The following is a 19,009-nucleotide window of genomic DNA, read 5'->3' on the forward strand; positions in this document are numbered from 1 at the left end:
GTTTGCCTCTTCTCTATCTTTTTATCCCTCTCAAAAGAAAAAAAATACAGTGAACAAACCCACGCCCCACAAACCCCTCAAACCTCTTGTACTTCCAAAGCAAATATAAAAATAGATAAAATTGGATATTGATAGATAAAGCAGCATTTCAGTTTCTGTCATGGGGAAGAAATGTGTAAGAAGTGAACAACACAGTAAAAGAATTTCCCCTATTTCTTTATCCCGGTGGACTTCCTCTTGGATAGCTTAACAGGTGGTGTGCTCATAGTGTGGTGGAGGCTCTGCCTCCAAGCAAACAGCAGCCAAAGGGAACAGCCATCAGGTGTTATTTTTCTCTCAGCCTCAGAACAGTTTCTTCCTAAAGATCAAATACAAACTTTAAATGAGCCAAACTCATTGTGCCTGGATCACAGAAGACACCGTGAAACCTACCTGTAAAAACTCACATTCCGTTATCACGCAAACCTATACTGCATGTTTGAGAAGAAAACTGCCCCTCTGATTTCTGTATTCATGCATAACATATCTGGAAAGGTGCAGCTTTCTTTTTTATTCATGTGTAACCTTCCTTTCTCACTAAAACTATTTTTATTCCAAAACCTATTTTTCACTTTTTTTGTTTTGTAAGCAGAATCCAAAGCGAGAGTGGGGGGGCAATGCTGCCAGAAAAGTGATACATCATGTTTCACACTGGTGAAGGATAAAATGAGCAACTCGGAAAACAAGGTTAGACTTGGTGCATCTGCACAGTTTGCTTAATAAAGCTGATGTCTGCTGTGCAGTTTCTCTTCCCCCATACCAGCTAGATGGAGCACAGACCAGCATTTCTCAGTGCAGGATCTTCTTGCTCATGATAACTGCTGAAACACAGCGTTGGCCAAGACCTCAAGAGGCCATCCAGCTCAGTCCCTGGGAGGATCAGGAATACCTAAACCATCTCTGACTGATTCTGATAGCAGGTGCCTCAAAGGTGCTTTGATGCTGTCCTGAAGGCTGTGGTAGAGCTGTGCCATGACAGCCCTATGGAGAAAGCAGAGATTGGGTCGCCCACACATTTTGGATTTAGAAGATGCACTTCACACCAGCCCTGAGGGCTCTGGGAACTGCATATTATCCTTCACAGCCTAAGGGCTTCCCTTACCTCCACCAGCTGATCTGCTCCGGGAACTCAAAGGGAAAAGGAAGCCGACCATATCTTCCCAGAGGGGTTTCCCAGTATGTACAAAGCCTTCCACGGGTAGAGAGGAAACCCAAGTAGCTCCACTGACCCTCACAGCCCCAGAGCTGAAGGATAGTAAGGATGGAGGGAAGGGTATATGCCTGAGGGACCACTGGCTGATAGATATTTCTTTTGAGCTCTTTTGAGCTATTTCCACAGCATTTGCTGTGGCTCCTTTACTGCTTCAGGCCCTGGGGGGAAACTTGGTCATTAGAAAATCAAAGCAAGAATCCAGCACCTTCAAAACCGTGCCCCTGAGGCCTGAAACATCCCTGACAGCTCCTTTCTTTTCTCCCTGGAAAATCCTTTCTACATAAAACAGCTATTTTCAGGTATGCCCAGGATGTCCATGTCACACTCCCAGGCAGGAGCATGTTAACGCTGTTCCAGCCTTGCTTCTAGCTTAAAGTCCCCATCTCCTTATCTGGCTGGCATCTGTACCAATGGGGTAGCAGAACTTCCCAGTTTTGGGGCACTTAACACATTAAAGGATCCTTTCAAACTCAAGTTTTATTGGTGGCCCTCCTAGGCTTTAATGGTCCATGCAGACAGTTATCTGATGCACTGTGAAAAAGAATGAATAAATAGAAAACATTAACACAGAGGTAAAAATTGGAAATTGAAAAGTTATCAGGGAAAAAAAAAAACATCACCACAAAGCAGAAAAAAATCAGAAATAAAAACTTCTGGTTAATTAGGATGGCTCCATTCCACAACAATTTCATCAAAATAAGAAAGAAAACCTTGATGTTTTTGCACTTCAGGTCTGAATTCCAACAGCCACATTTAAAAAAAAACAAAACAAACAAAGCCCAAATCTCCCTGCTCCCCACCCCCCCCCCCACCCCCCCCCCCCCCCAAACAAAACCCCAACAAAAATAAACTCAACAGCTAAAATCTGGACAAAAGTACTTTCTAATTCATGGCTATTGACAATTTGGATGCATTTAAATTTAAGACCACAATAAGCTATGTCTTCCATTCTTTTTTTTTTCTTCTTCATCTTTTTTTTTCTGAATTAATCACCAGTGCAGAGAGATGAAATTTCTTCTTTGCATATGTCAGTTCTGTGTTCCCTTCTTTTGGAAGAGGATTCTATTAGACTTCCTCCAAAAGCTGCCCTCATCCACTGTTCTTTCCAGTTCTTTCTCAGAACCAAACTAGTTTCTTGAATATGCAATAATCTTAATAATGTGAGATTAAGACAGCATTTCTGCAGCAGGTTTTCACTAAAATCTCTTTTAGATACCATCTATAAGTAATTCCTGCCCTATTTTCATTTCAACATTTCAAGCACTTCTACTCAAGCTCTGGTGTTCTGTGCGTTACTGTCTCTGGAAAATACTCTTACCCACTTACGGTTCCTCCTTGCCCCAATATACTATTTTAACTGTTGCCACCATCTCTGTTTAGTCCACTACAAGGCTTACCAGGTAAGCGAGTATGGAGGTGGGTTTGGAAAGGATACAGGCATCCAATTTACATGTGAGCCGGTAGAATTACCTTTCTGCTTAGTGATATCTCAAACTCCTTAAGCAACACGGGGCCTTCCTCTGATTATAAGCCAACATTATTTTAATTCAGTTATTTGTATTCAGCTATAGCCTTTGTTCTGGGAACACAGCCAACAAGTACTGAATACTTAGCGAGTATAATTAGAAAGGTAAGCAGCTTTCGAAGGTGGAACAAAATGAACACACACACAGAGTCATTATACGGGATGCATGAGGAGAAAGTTGAGGAGTGGAGGGCAAAGACTTGGACACACACAATAAAACCCCCACACCCTAAGCAATCTGTCTCTACAAAACTGACATCTCTGTCAAATGAATTCCATTCCCCTGATAATTTGGAGAAATGTTTGTTTGTGGAGTGGGTGGGTTGGACTCATGACCTGTTTGCTGAAGCAACAAAAGCTCTTGAAAAAGAGCCTTCCTAAGATCTGACAGGCTTTGGCCTTCAGCAAACAACACGTTCAAAATAAGCAAATAATGAGCAACCTTCATCGATGAACTGCCAGCACAGAATGCCTTCAGATCTCATAGAGCAATTCTTGCTTGGCTGTCCTTTGGGCCTTTTCTCATGGCCCCAAATAATCACGTGGGTCTTTTGCTCTCCAGTTTTCCTTTCAGCATTTGAGCCATTGCTACGTTTAACATTCAGTGCAGCTTCATAAAGAAACCAGCTTATCTCTGGCCAAATTGTTCCAGGTATTTACGTGCTACCTGGATCATGAGAAAATCAATAGGAATCAAGTACCTAAATATCTTTGAGGATGCAGACCACTGTTCCTCCTGAAATGCCCATCCATCTCCTTTCCCTCTAGCAGAGTAAAAGCACTACTTTTCTACTAGTAGTATGACACAGCCTTGCTGTTCAGCCACAAAGGTCTCCTCTGAGGAGCAGGGGTTTTGCATCTAACTGGAACAGGCTATGGTGACTACAACTGAGAAAACACGCTCAAAGTCAGAAGTGGCTGCAACCACCCAATCACTCCTGAGTGGTTTACATAAGTGGGCTTACTCAGATTGGTCTTTTGGAGCAGCTGTTAGGCTCTGTCTTGGACACATCGGTCCCATCCCTAAACGATCAGACTGTCACCCACAGAGCTACCTACCAATTACCAGGAAGGAATCAAGTTGAAACCTGATGCAGAACTCACCAGAGGCTCTAGGCAAAGATTTCCACTAGCTTAAACTTCTCATTAGCTCCTAAGAAACCTCTTGTTGCCCATCTTAGTTGGCAAGTCAAATAGTGACCGAGCAAGCTGTGTTAGAAAAAGCCACTCTCCCACCAAAAGTCAGGGTTGAAACCTGCTGGGATTCAATATGAAGGTGTTTGCATTACTGTTTCCCACCATTTAGCATAGAAGTGACCCAAGAGTGTAGTCTCCAGGCCCTACCAGTGCAAGACACACACGCACGTGCATGAACTTCTCCAACCCACTCAGCTTTGCTGTTTCCAGAGCGGGGAGAAGCCATTTCACAGAGTGCATGCAATAAACCCTCCTCCTCCCGCAGCAGCCAAACATGCATTTCAGAGAGGAAGATCTGGAACCAGCCCTTGTTCTCATTTGAAATCTTACATCTGACATTAAAATCATGAGGCTTCATCATTCTAGCAAGTAAAGAGGATGAGCGGGTGTCACCTGAGGCTAAAGCCACTATTTTTTTCTGGCCCAAATATGCTGGATTTGGGCTGACATAGCAGTGTTAACTCCAGCAGAATGAAAGATGCTCCATTAAAACTATATTCTTGTTAGCAGAATTTATTTTGCTAATGATCAGGGGACAGAAAGGAGAGGGCTAAATCACCAGCCAAAGCTTCACCTTCACCTTTACCAGAATAAACTGTGTTCCCAGTAGAAGAGCTCTGCGACAAGTACCCTACCTGGCAACATCTTCGAGCACCGATCTGGCATCAGTGTTTCAGAGGAACCAGGTGTTGGTTTGACCTGCATCAAGGGTTTGTTTTCCCTGACTTGGAACTTACTCCCTAGAGCTATCTTTGTTCTTAAACCACTGCCTGTGCCATGGCATCCCAGCTGCTTTTCTTGTTCTCTTTCACCTCCATCCACAAATAATTTTGCACAAACTGAAATTCCCCCACCCCACACCCAGTTTTGGCTTTTATTTTGGCTGATACCCATAACAGCCCGTTACGCCAAGCCTGAAATGAAGCACTAAAGTTGGGCCAAACTGAAGCAAGCCCAAGGCAACCTCATTCAGCATGGTGACCTTTCCATAGCTCAGGATCAGACCCAGGAATGACTGCTTTAGCTTCATGACCCTCACTATGGTCAAGCCATTCCCCTCAAATTAAGGTATTTTCAATATTCTTGCCTTCATCTCAGCCATCCTTTCAAAGCAAGTGTGTTCAAAGGGGACATGTTCTACCACCCTAAGTGGCTGCAGGACAGGTACAAGATATGTGACCAGCATACTTCGGATAAAAATCCCCATGCAACCACATAATCAATATACTGGTAGCATTTTGGGCCTCATGCAGACCATTTTCACCCTCAGACTTCCCATTTGGTCGATCTGGACCGGGTACTGGTCTCAAAGTCAGTTATACCATTGTCACCCCATTGCACCAAAACATTCAAAGTAAAATCAACAAAATATCCAACTCTAAGCAGAGATTTCGCTCACCACTAACTTGGATCCAATACTTTTATTTGCATGCAGTGTTTATGTCTGAAAGACACTGGAAAAGGCAGTTTTGTTATGTCAGTCTTCTGGCTAATACTTTAATCACATAACCGTCCCTCTGCCCTTCGGTTGGAAGGGGAAGTCTTCACTTCCTGGCCTGGTATTTCTGCACATTTCTACTTCCTGCTTCATTTTTATTCCAGAGAGAGCTGGTTTTCAGCTCTGGACAAAATGACCTTTGCATATCTGTCTACAAAGAGATTTGAGATCTTTCTGGCTGGAAGTGACAGTGTGTATCTGCCGTCGCTACCAATGCTCTGATTTAAGTCAGGATTTAACTTGATTACCAAAACAACAAAAAACCAAAAAAAAAACCCCAAACAAAAAAAACCCCAAACATGACAGCACTTACACTGCATCCAGAAATCATGTCTAGATTATACGGAACAGTACATCTGAACTCACTGTACCTTTGTCACACTGTAGCATCACCAATATTCATTGCTGTCCTGTGTGATACATCATGTCTTCCTGGTTAATTGTAATTTTTGATGGTATTTTTCTATTTATGAAGATGCTTTTTCTTGAGCTAAGGTCAGGTTATAATTTCTTTCAGTAAATCAGTTTTGAGCAAAAAGCACAGTTTGTGTTGGCCCCCTTATGCAGACAACATCTCCCTGATGTAAAGCAAGTCACGAAGCTGCAGTAACTTGCTCACAGTTTTGGCCTTGTCTGTGTTGCCTACAAAGTATGTTTTTCACACCAGGATTAATTAAGGCACATTAGTCATCTCCTGAAAGCTAACAACAGGGCAAAACCGTGCTAACACAATAGGTCTTCTCAACTGCATGGCAGAGTTGTACTTAAAACTGTGACTGGCCTGAACCTCGCTTGCTAGGGGACCTCATGGGCTCTTGCCCATTTCTTTTCTGCTTCAGAAAAACTCCTTTTCTAAGTAATAAGTATACAGCCTTAACTTTTAAGGTTTTTTTTTCCAGTAAGTGGGTGTGAAGGTGGCAAAACATGAGTGTACAGTGCAGACATAGTTTTATGTGATATGAGGGGATGTCAAGGTGCCAATCCAACCACAGATGATGCAGCAGCCCTACAGGTGGGCAGATGGGTTCTGTTCTGAGCCATTGAGGTTGCTCGGTCTCAAACTTGGCTCTGCATTTGCCCCTAGTTAACAACTGACAGTGAAAACCCATAACACTGGAGTATAACAATTTCTACTACACTTTCAGAGATGCAATCTTAAAACATAAAAAGGTAATCAACAGCACTTTCTTCTTGCTGGGATGAATGACCAGAGAGAAACTAACAGCTGCTTGGCTACCACTGAAATTGAGATTTCATCAGGATTTAAGTTGCTGATGCTCAGTTTGACACTGAGCACTCTGTACTATCAGTTTGTGTAAGTAGATGCATATGAAACAGCTTCATAAGACAGCTTGGAACATCTGATTGTGGTGGTTTGTAAATGTCACCAAAATTTTCTGAAATGCTCAAAGTATGGTAAACCCATCAGTGGTCAGGGCCTTCAGCACATGTCAACTCCTGTCCAGAGGTTACACAAAACAGAGGAGGAGTAATTTCTTTATGGCAGGATTTTTCTGAAGGGCAGGCAAGAAAAGCAAGTCTGTGAACAGGAAAAGACACCCAATACAGACAGTCCAAAAGAAGGAAGGGGTGAAAAGTGGGAAAGCCCCCGAGCAGAAAAGCACAAACTGGAACTTGTGAAGGAAGAATACTCAGCACCAAAGGAAGTTTGGGAGGCAGAGAGGAACCAGATGACTCAGTTGCTTAGTGGAAGACAGCCCGTGAGACCAGGCAGGAAAGAAAAAAAGTCGTTTTGGCAAAGAGAGAGGCTTTGTGATTTGGATCAGACGCCATACAAAGGAAGAGAGGATGTTTTCCTTAGAGGGCTCTATCTCCTAAATTTCAAGGAAAAAACAGAAATAAATATGTACAAAGCACTGGAAAATGTGAAGAGTTCATGCTGATTTCTGCATGGCCTGTGGGAAATAAAACCCACAGCTTGATGCAGGACCATTTTATTATCTGAAGACTCTTTAAAGGGCCAACTTCACTATCTGTTGTCATCTTAGGGTGCTCCTTCAAATGCTAATTATTGGATGAAGACTGGAGGATGGAAGAAAAGACGTTTGCATGTAGACAAGAAATGAAATGGCATAGGAAAGAGACAAACCAGCTGGTTTAAAGAAAATAAACCCAAACGCAGTAATTCAAAAGAGAAAAAGCCCTGGCTTTAGCTACTCGAAATGTATGTTTCCAACTTCAGCCTGCAGCATCCTCTACAAGGGTATTCTGTGGAGTTTCTGAAAGTGTCTGTTTGTCTTGGAAGCTGAGCAGCAACTTGCCATGTCAAATGTGTAACACTCCTTAGCTTATAAATATGCAAAACTAATATAACACAGGTATGATGCTCTGTTGCTGTCTGAAAGCTTAGCTGTACTCAAGGGTGATTCAATCTGCATTCATTGCATCTGCAGGAACAATCCATTTGTTGGATGTTTTCCATGTTCATGATAACCTCTGAGAAACTGAAAATGAACTGCCATCGAATAGAGATGACTTCTCAGGAAGGTTTGCCACTTTAGCTGTAATCTTACAAGCAAAGCAGAATCACTAACCCTCCAAGAATCAATACAGCTATGCTAGTGCAAAATTTTTTATAATAGTTCTGTTTAGACCGTATCTACAATGCAGCCTTTGGAAAGCCTCAGTACGGGTGTGCTAGGCTGCAGTGTGTGACAGATATAACTAAGCTGGCGAAAGTACCCAGCCTAAACTGATTTCCAAACAGCTGTGCTTTAAGCTGCACAGAATACTCCACCAAGATACCCGGGTGAAAGAGGAGTTTTGCCCATAAAATCTGCACCCCCTTTCCTATGCCAGAAATACGCTCCTGGAAACGACCTGACCTTCTTCTGGTGTAAAACATTTTTTTACCCGTATATGTCTTATTTGTGCTGACAAAACCCCTTATGATACAAGATCATAGAAGCACATCCTTTTAGATACCCTATGTGCATGGTAATTAGCTGTGTCTTCAGCTCCCTCCCTTCACCATCTCAGGTCAGCTGGAGATGAGCTTAGCGGGTAGGTCTGCAGGCTCAATACCTTCAAACAGGGGAGAGTGCCAAGCAGGGTACCCACCAAAATATCTGCTCATACTCTACTGGCACTTGTGCATTTGCATAATGTAGAGTCCACCAGGATACATGAAACAGCCTCAATTCTGTGTGGTTAATAAATAGATAGCAATCAATTAATCAATAGATTAACCCTGCTGATTTTAGAAGAAATAATTTTGTCTGAGAGGTGAGTAAATACCAGCAGGAAACCATGACAAATACCTCAGAAAGGTAACGTCTTCTACAGACACAACTGATCTGGAAGGATATCTGTCCAGCCCTCACCAGTTCTTCCCCTCTCTTTCCATGTCAGACCCATGTGTTATCACTGCTGGTGTTTCCTTTTAGCCTTCTTTCCCACGAATACGAGGCTTATGTAGTCACACTGCGTAAGACTGGGTCTACCTGTATGCTGGCCTTTCCTTCCCAGCAATAACTTTAAAGCACACTTTCAGGTAAAAAATTAATAAATACATTGATAGAGAGATGGAAGACTCAAAGACACAAAAGTCATGCAAATAGGAGGGTGAGGAAGAAGAATAAAAATCACATAAAGAAAAAACCTATATTGTGTCTTGTTTGGGACCACCACCACATTATAAGAGGTAGATAAACTGGAAGGCATCCAAGTGAAGAGCACTAAGATGGTGAGGGCACTGAAGCTCATAAGGTACAAGGACAGGCTGGGGCAGCTGACTTTGTTCAACCAGGAGAGAAGAAAGCTAAGGGAAGGGGTATCAAGTTGCTGTTTTCTACTGTCTGATGGAAGGAAAACAGGGAAAATGGAACTAGCCCCTTTTGAGAGATGCACGGTGCAAGGACAAGAAGAAACATCTGCAACTTGCAATGGGGGCTATTCCAGCTGGACAAAAGAAAATAGTTTCACCTTCAGAGGAGTTCAGTGCTGGGATAAGACCCCTGAGAGGGTGGGCACTTTCCAACCTTGGAGATTTCCAAACCTGGCTGAATGAGACCGCAAAAAACCTGATCTAACTCCAGAGTTAGTCCTGCTCTGACCATGATGCTGGGTTAGAAACCTTGAGGAGACCCTTCCCACCTAAATCATCCTGTGATTCAGCTATCATTAGACACCAGAGAGACCACACAAAAATTCAACCTCAAGATACAAATCTATAGGAAATAAAACTTCCTTGGCTTTGCTACACATGGAACTATCTGAGCTTTTCAGTACTGGTTTTCTCTTGGTTTGCCTTTATTAAGAGGAAGTTATATTAAAGCAGTAGCGTGGAAAATAAAGAATGGAAATATGTGATCAGTTTTCCCTTCAACAGGCAGAAAAAGAAAATGCATCTTTAATCATAGTGAAAATCTGCTGCTTAAAAGATGAAAGGAATCTTGATGTACAGCTTTGAGTCCTGGAGACAATAGGTAAGCCTATGGAAAATTAGGTGTGTGCCTTCATTTCCAGTGCAGGAAAGAAAACAGTGTAACAGCCAGGTAGCAGACCTATGTGCTCTGTGCCCAGAATGGTTTTTCTCTCTCTGTCTCATCAGATGGGCCCATTGCCTCAGTTTCCCCTCTGAAATCACTGCCCTTAGCTTTGGGTGATCCAAAATGTGATGCCATACCACTCTGGACAAACTGTATGATACCGCTTTTGCCACAGGAAAAACAGTTGCTGAGCAGAAACACTAAGGAAAACCCCTGACTTTACACTTCCCCAGCTAGATAGACCTTTACATATGGTAGGATGTCAGACTTTGAGCCACGAGGACAGAGAATAGAAGTGAGGCAAATCCATAGCCCTCTCCTGGCTCTTCCAGATGAAAACAATTGCATTCAGAGCCTCATGGGTTCTTGTGGAGTATCCAAAATCTCATCCATCTAGAAAGAACAGGGTACAGTTAGACTCCTAGAATGGAGGCTAAAGCTCAGGATAAAGCCCTGAGCAGCCCAGTCTTGGAGCTGCCCCTGCTTTGAGCAAGAATCTGGACCAGAGACCGCTGAAGACCCCTTCCAACCCAACTCATCTTATGATCATATAAGCATTTACTCAAGAACTTTAACACTAAACTGATGCCCATCTAGTTGTCTTGTACATCTCCATTCCTCTGCATTCACCAGCCTCAGAAGAAAAGATAAATAAAAGTTTCAACCAAATGTGGGTTTGAGGTATCTTTTTTTAACCAGAAAAAAATATAAATTGGGGTTGGCAACTCCTTTTTTATAAGTTTCTAGCTAACCCACTGAATTGCTTTAGTTCAAAAAATTACACACACACACACACCCCCCACTCTGGAACCATTTCATTTAGGGATTTTTATTCAGAAAACATATCATCTTCAGACAGGATTTTTAACAGCCTTTAATTATTTTAATTGAGAATGATTCAAAATTGCTTTGTTTCACTTGTTTGGACCTAACAAGATGTTTTTAGTCCTCTCCCAAAGTTTGTTTATATAGAGGCAAGGACTCCAGTCCCCACTTTTTAAGGTGTGTGCTGGGGCTGCTCACCAAAACTTTTTTTTTTTGTCAGTGTGAAACAAATGTTGGTCACAGACTTTGAAAGAGCAGTCAGACCAAGAAGGGTTTGTGCCCTGTGCCCTGAGCAGCTTGTGCTTTCCTATGTCTCCTGACCATTTCCAGCTTGTCATGGGTTCTCTCCACCTTGGCCATTTCAGCACAGCAACGCTCCTAGGGCTGTATGTCGTCCCAGCTTTCTTACAAAGCTCCCCAAGGTAATTGATCTGGAGCAACCAAACAGTACCTGCTATAGCTCCAGATCTGCTCTCCCAGAAAGCCTCCTCACCAGCATCTTGGTGGGGAAAAGGAGGCTGCTGCTATTGCACACCACACCCCAGCTCCTGCATGGAGCTAACAGCAGGACCAGATGATGCAGGGCCTGGAAGGGGACCAAACCCTGAAATCCTGACATAATCCTGGGGGGATGGCTGAGCAGAGACGGTTACACAACATGCTGCAAAAGTATTGGACATTGACTGCGCTAATAGCACTTCCATTACCTCTCCAGAGAAAGTATTCCATTTGTCAGTCTGGAAGAGGGAGAGGTCAGTGTCCCTGAGACAGGAAGACCAAAGACAGTCTGTGTTGTTAGCTAAGACTTGAACTTGCTCAAAGAAAGCCTCTCGTGTCAATTTTCATGCATTGGTTAAGATGTTTGCATTAGGTGAGAGACTGACTACAGCTAGGCAGCTTGCAAGGGACAACAACTCCGAGGCAAGACATTATGACTCCTCAAAATTTTGCTGAAAAAGCCACATGCTGAAACCCAGTCAGCTGGTGTGCCTTCCCACCTAGAAAATAAACGTGAGCAATCTTATATAATTATAATAATTAGCATTTGTAGTATGATGATGCTTTGATGCAACTCATTTTATGTGGCTTTTTATCATTGTTCTTTAATTAAAAAGATCTCCAGCTATTGAGATCAGCACGAGTGCGTCACACCCAAATGAGTGAGAAAGCAACTTTACCCCAGATCCTAAAAATAAGGTTTGTTCAGAATTTGGATACCCCTGAAGCTGGCAGTGCTTGTAGCTAGGGTTTTGGTTCACAATCGCGCTCCTAGGTACTAGCCTATGCTTGGCAGATAAGGAAAAGGAGCAAAGCCAGTAAGTTTCCTAAAGCCACAGCTGGAGCTGAGATCCGCCGTGCTGGGTCTCGGCATGCTGCCAGATCTGACAGACTGTGCACCTTTCCTACTGTAAAAGTTTCAGATGTGAAAAACAGGCTATGAAACAAGCCAGATTTCTTTTCTCTTTTTTTTTCCTTAACCTGTTTAAAAAACCAGAATCCATTAAAGGAATCGCTATGTGGTGCATTCCGAAATGTATAGATTTTATGACAGCTTGTGAAGTACAGTCATGGGACTGAAGCACGCAACAAGTTTTTGAAGGTGCTTAACATTCATTCCATCTTTGTTCTAATTTAATTAGTAAACATCTTCAAAGGGAACTTGCTGACTGCTCAGGCAAAGGGCACAAGCAGTCCGGCACCGCAACAAGCAAATAAATGTTTAAAGGAAGCTATTTGGAACATACAAGAGCTTGGGGTTTGTCCATGCAAAAAACCTTCAGTGACTCAACTCCAGTTAAAGACAAGGCAAAGCTGTGTCTATTCTGAAGCCTGCTATGGAAATAGGGCGTTCATTTACAAAGAACTGTGTCTATATGCAGATTTGTGCTGAAATGCACTTGGGATTTGCAACTACATTAGCTACATCAATACTGTTTTCCATGTAAACAGGTTTTTTTGTCACTGGTTATCATAACAGTCTAAGAAATATTGACTTACTGGAAAATAGTGCCCCCAGGCTCACAGTAAACAGTGAGCTGTTCCCAGGCTTCTGCAGAATATTTCTGGGCACATCTGGGCAGTAGGCTGGCTGCAGAAAGGGCTGGTGAAAGTCGTGATTGCGCAAACCAGAGACTTCTTGAAACCAAAAGGTTCCTAAACAGACAGAAATATCTGCTTACAGACGGACAGTGTCAGACTTTGATCTTTAAAATTAAATAGCAGTCTGCTCTCCTTCCTAGTGCCTAAATGTCCTGAGAAGTCTAGTTTGCAGGCTTGGTGACCAGGTCCCAGATGCTTGCGGAGACAGGTGGAAGTCAGGCACATAAGCATCCCTGTGGATCCCGTTGGTAGCTTTTCCTGGCACAACCACATGGTGCATCTCCTGCTCCAAGCTGGCATGGGGCACCGGTGAAGAACCTGCTGTGGGGCTGAGATGGAGAAGGGAATCTGGGCTATGATATGGAGGGGCAGAAAAACGGGCATTTACTCCCCTGAGCTGCTCTGCCAGGGCTGGAGAGGCATAGGGTAACAATTTCTTAAACCACCTCAGGAACCTTCAGCAGAGGTCTTTTCGTCACTGCACCAAAAGAGATCAAAGACTTATTGCCAAAGCGAGGTAAAAGATTTTCCCCAAAATGCTATAGTTGGACAAAACACACAATGAAAAAAAACAGAGGAATGGAGAGAAAAAGGAGGGCTGTTATTATGTCTTCTGACTGTCATGATAAATTCAGTTCTGGATGACCACAAACTTTCCCTGGGCTTTTAAAACCTTTCAGTGCAATCTGGATTCACTCTGCAGTTCATATTCTATAATCCTTCCTCTTCGTGTCCATCACCTCTGGTTTGAATGTGAGTTCTTTTTTGAAAAGACACTTTCACTGCATAGAAAACTGCAGACTGCCACCACAGTTACTGCCCCAGCTGGAACGCCTATATACCCTTGAAACACAGTTTTAAAAATCAATGGTTTTGTAAGCCCTGCAAAAAGAATATTTAAGCAACCACAAGACATTTTAGGACTCTTCGATACTGATGACTCAAGAATTAATCATTGCTGATGAAGAGCATTTTAGAAGACAAAATAATGAAGTAATAAAAATACACAGATTCTTTACTTTAAAATTATTATCAAGTAGCCTTATTTTATAATTATATTAACATAGAGCACACAACCTGTATAGAATTTGACAGTAGGGCTTATATCTGTAATTAAATCACACAAGCAAAAGCTAGTCAGGAATTTTTTTGTGTCTTAAAATAAAAAGATACAAATAGTTGTAGGGGATTTTTCAATTCCTCCTTCCCTGAGATAGACCCATAGCAAAATAAAAATTTTCAAATATTAAAAATGTGAAAAAACATGGTATTTTGTTGGGGGGTGTGGGGGTTGTTGTTGTTGTTTTGAGGGGTTTTTTTTGGTAGGCTTTGTTCTTTTGATGGAACTTTCCCATGATTAAAGGAAAAACAGAACTGTTGCAAATGTTTCCATAGGAAGTACTTATCATTTCCCAAACAGCTCTCATCTTCTTTCTCTTGATTCATACTTTAGGTCGAAGCTGACTAAACTCTGAGTCCCAAAATGGTACTTAAAACACCGTGAAAGAAAAGGGAATAATATACTGCTTGGCGGACTATATAACACTGTGTGACTTACTAGCTATATACCTGTTCTGTTACTATTTTCCTGCTGTGGTTAAGCAGATGACCTCAGGACAGCTGGGAATTCACTAAAATATCCTTTCCTCTTTTTCAAGAGTGAAAACCCCACTTCTTGAACATACGACCCAGAAATGAAATCAACCTTTGCAGCCTTCTCTTTGCCATAAAAGGGCTCCTCTCTCCGAAGCCACCAGAGTCCATTAGCTGGGAAAGCAGGCAGGTGTAAAAGAAGTTCATGTTTGACCTCACTGGGTTTGAAAGCCAGCACTGAAGTTTATCACTGCACAAGCCCGTGAAGGGAGGAGGAAAAGCAGAGAATGGGATTTAGTCAAAGACTTACTCAGAGTTAACACAGGCCACTGGCGCTAATAAACAAACATTGCCAGACATCAAAAGGAAGTAAGTAAATCTGGGAAGGTTTAGTCCAAACAATGGAAGGGCAAGCTAAGCCTGTTGCAGGGTGGGCAGAAGGGTGGGTGACTTTGAGATGTTAACCCTTGCCTGGGCCACCGCAGCATCACAAAAGGAGGGTCAGACCCCAAGTTTGTTCTAGGGAAGCAAGAAATGGGTACCCCTAAAATCAGAAAAAACACCCTACAGTCTGAACCTTAGATTTCTTTGGTTCTTCATCTTAAATTGATCAGGTCCTGTGAGCTCAGAAGTCATCCCAGTGCAGCCAAGAAGTTACCCAGCCAGTGATTTGCCAAAAAACTGATGAACCAAACCTGATTTCCAGGGTTGAAATGTGGCAAGTTTTACACAGCGCCCAGACAAGTGGTGAGTGATGGCCTTACAGCAGAAACTGTAGCTATTCAGCACACTAGAGCATGAAGGTTTTCTCTACGGGGGAGGCAATCTCCACCGCAGCATATGGAGCTTGGGAATGGAAAAGCCATGAAGGTGTAGCAGTATGCCTTTTGCAAGCATGTCCTTGATTTCTCCAGCAGCTTTTTGAGGAGCACACAGGCTAGCTCAGATCCCAAGTCTTCCTCGTTTAAAGGGCATCCCTTTACCCTAGATGACAGTGTCTCTACCCTAGGTGGGGTTGATTCAACGTAATCACATTGCACACTTACACGCACAATTCAGCAGAGGGGCAAAAGTGTCATTCAGTCACCTCAGGCTTCCTGGTCTGCGCAACTCCATCTTTTCTTCTTCTTTCAGTTTCTATTTGAGCATCAGTTTTGCTCTGCCCATAGCACAGTGCCCTGTAAGCACAGCTCTGATGGCGGCTCCATGGAGGACGTATGTATGCTCACCCTCAGAAAAAGACTCTTGCTGAAAGGAAAGGCTGTGAGGAAGCAGACAGGAGTTGAAAGAAGGGAAATACCTTCTTTTCAGGTGACAGCACTCAGAGTTGGGAGCCTCAGAACTATGGGTGGTCTCTGACCCACCCATGCTCAGCAGCATCTCCCAAACCATCAGAGTTCAAGATGTCCTCCACCCAGGCTCAGCCAAGGATCTCCTTCCAGGCCCAAGGAGCAGGGGCTGTGCCTTGCACGGGATGTCCTGAGACTGCTCATCTTTCTGCAGAGCCAAACATCCTCTTGAGCCTTTGGCAAAACTGAGAGATGCTGCCCCTCACTGAGGCACAATTTCCCTTTTTTCGGAGGCATCATCTCCTGCTGAGGGGAAACAGGAGGCACTGGGGTGAGTACAGCATTGCTTGCAGAGGTCAGAGCCCACCTCTGGGTGCAGGAGCCCCATCAGAGGTAGATCTCTCATGGGCTCCTGCTGTGCATCTCCCCGAAGGCTTTTTGCATCACCTTTTTCCTGCAAGAAAGAGCCACATGGTGATAACTCCATTGTAAGAAATAGAAACTTGCTCCTCAGCTCCGTACTTCAGGTGGGCAGGTAAGGAGCTGAAGCAGAGGCATTACATGGCTTGTTTCCCCTTGCTCAGGAAGAGGAAAGTAAAGGAAAAATTCAGAGCTCTTTTCTAGCACCTGGATGCCTTCGATGCACACTCTTCAACCTGAAGGGTATTCCTCTGTCAATACACAGGCATCGCCTCCCACAGGCTGCCTGCAACTTATCCCTCAGGGAAAGGGCAAGTGTATGAAAGGGAAAGCAGAGCAGAGAGCTTGAAAGATCCAGAGAGCACAGACAGAGGCCCTAAGCAGGACAAACAACCAGACATAATCAGGTAGGTGTTTGCACTGCATCTGCAGTGAGGATAGCCAGCAGTGTCTTGCTCCTAAAGACAGGTGATAGATTTAAAAAAACAAAACAAAACACGCCCCCCCCCAAAAAAAATAAAAAAGCCTCATAGAAACCACAAACAACATGGAGGTTTAAATAACATCATGCATAATACATTGCAAACTCCCACCTCCGAGCGAGGCTGAAAAGGAGTGTAAACTGAGCCAAAAACAAAGCAAGGTTTTTACCAAAAGGCAAGGGCTGGCAAATCTGTAAGAGCCTGCAATCTGCCATAGCGCAGGTTGTTTGAAGGTCGGGATGAAGAACAGCAAGCCAAAAAGGCCCCAGCGCCTGAGGATTATTAACCTTCTTTTCTTTCTTTCTTTCCTTTTTTTTTTTTAAATTATTCCTGCTTAGTAAGGGCTCAATTTGGCACTTCACAAACTCCCATCTGCCGCCGGGAGTGCAGACACAGACCACCCAACACAAAGCAACCAGCGAGTGCTGAGGCACAGCTCCAGGTGGTTCCAGACCTGCTCCCTTCCCACACTCCCCACCTCCTGACTCCCCTTCCATCAACCGGGATGCCTTGTCGGGCACTGTGTCACCTCTGATCTCTTCAGATCACAGCGTGCCGCCTTTCTTTGTCAGGCAAGGTAACGCAATGACAGGATGATGTGCAACGGGTGCATGTTTCTTTTATTAGGATCGTGTACCTGCTGTCACTTTGGATAAGGACTATCTATTTCAAGTGGTTTCCTGCGAAGTCAACGGGGTTGAGTTTCTCCAGGAGGTCATGAGAATTATCTGGAACCTCCAAGTGTGTGTATTCAGACCTATATTCTCTATCACAGCACAGCCAGCTTCATTATTTCAAGATCACGTCAGGTACATAACCATCTAAAGCAGCCACAAGAAGCCCAAAGAACATAAGCACATATTTAACTTTGAGCTACAGGATTCCTCTAGACTTCAGTTTTATTAGCCCTGTGCTTAAAGCTAGGAACATGTCTTTTGTAGATCCTAACAGCATCAATAATTTACATTGTGGAAGCAGCTAGAGGCCCCATCTAAGTTAAGATTGTTGTACAAACAAAATAATTGACAGTCCCTGCCCTAAAAATCTTTCAGACTGGAAAGTGAATCTGCAATTCCCTTTGTAGCTTGCTCTTCCCTGATTTATTTTCCTCTCATATTTAATCCAGCTTAAACACTTCCGTGCAGCAACATCAGCATGTTATTTTTAAATTCAGCTCTTATTGACTAATGAGAAGAATTGACCCTCGTCTTTATTGTTAGAAAAGGGCAGAGGCAGCTGGGCTCAAATGCTGAAAGATTTACTGTAGAGCAACCAGTTCTGCTGACGCACTAACTGAGATATGAGCCATGAATTAAGATGCTTCTGAAATACTTTTGTGAGCTTTCAGCACTAGCACAGGCTCCTCATCTTGCCAGTCAAGACAACAAAAATGCACCCTCCGGATTAACTCTTCCCCAAGGAGTTTGGGCTTAAACCACCCAGGATGCTTTTCTGACTGTATTTGGCCATGTAGGAATTGGTATCAATCTGCTTGCAATTGGGATCAGATGCAAAAGCAAAATAATAAACAGAACCAAGCAGCTGGCTCTCTGTTTTCTGATTGATATGGTCTTGTGTATTTGACGTATTTTTGCAGTTCTAATCTCATACAGAGCAGGATCCTGGAGACAGAGTACCTCTGACGATCAGGTGCCTTGCTACAGTCTGAGTATTTCTGTGTGTAATTGTCATGAGCCGTACTTGCTCACTCCTCTTCCCGTTGGGCCAGGGTCCCTCTGCAATAATACTGAGTCTCATTTTCCACAACTGCTGTGGTCTCCTCTCCAGACTGTCACTTCTCCTCTTCTATAACATGAAGCCCCAGTCTGAACCCCGTGGTCCAGCCATTGCTGAGGAAAGCAGAAAATCGAGTGTCTGAGAACATTTGATTTGGTTTTTTAAATACACCCCACACAGCAGCCCAGTAGAGAGATTCCTTTAGCACCATGTTGCCCCACTGACTCATAGTCAATTTGTCATCCTCTAAAATCCCCCAGTCCTATTCCATGATAGGAAAATACCGGTTAGAAAACAGCAAGTTTCCTCTTTTTTATGAGACTGACAAAACTATTTAAAGGCTTTTACAGTAGCTGTTGTTTTTATAACATCCTTAGTCTGCACAAAGTTGACCACATCCAATATTCTTAATTAATACCTTTGTAGCTGCTATACAATAAAAGCTAAGAGAGTAAGCCAAGGTAAAACAATAAATAAACGAACATTTTTATCAAACTTCAGGTTTTCTATGGAAAAGGACAGGACAATCCATAGTTTTGTTACAGGTTCCCCATCACTCCTGTGTTAGATCCAGTGCCCT

General features: G+C 43.2%; 1 long non-coding RNA gene across 1 annotated transcript in view; it reads right to left on the reverse strand.

Moving 5' to 3' along the window:
• Positions 1-2,092: 2,092 nt before the first annotated feature.
• The window catches only part of LOC129784175 (uncharacterized), a 28,049-nt gene continuing 11,132 nt past the window's right edge, over positions 2,093-19,009 (reverse strand). The window contains exons 2-3 of the long non-coding RNA XR_008746620.1: positions 12,807-18,542; positions 2,093-11,806 (exon numbers count right to left, since the gene is read on the reverse strand). This is a non-coding gene — a long non-coding RNA (uncharacterized LOC129784175). The remainder of the gene's footprint in view (positions 11,807-12,806; positions 18,543-19,009) is intronic.

The sequence above is a fragment of the Falco peregrinus genome, chromosome 3 (genome assembly GCF_023634155.1).
Source record: "Falco peregrinus isolate bFalPer1 chromosome 3, bFalPer1.pri, whole genome shotgun sequence".
NCBI classification, from domain to species: Eukaryota; Metazoa; Chordata; class Aves; order Falconiformes; family Falconidae; genus Falco; species Falco peregrinus.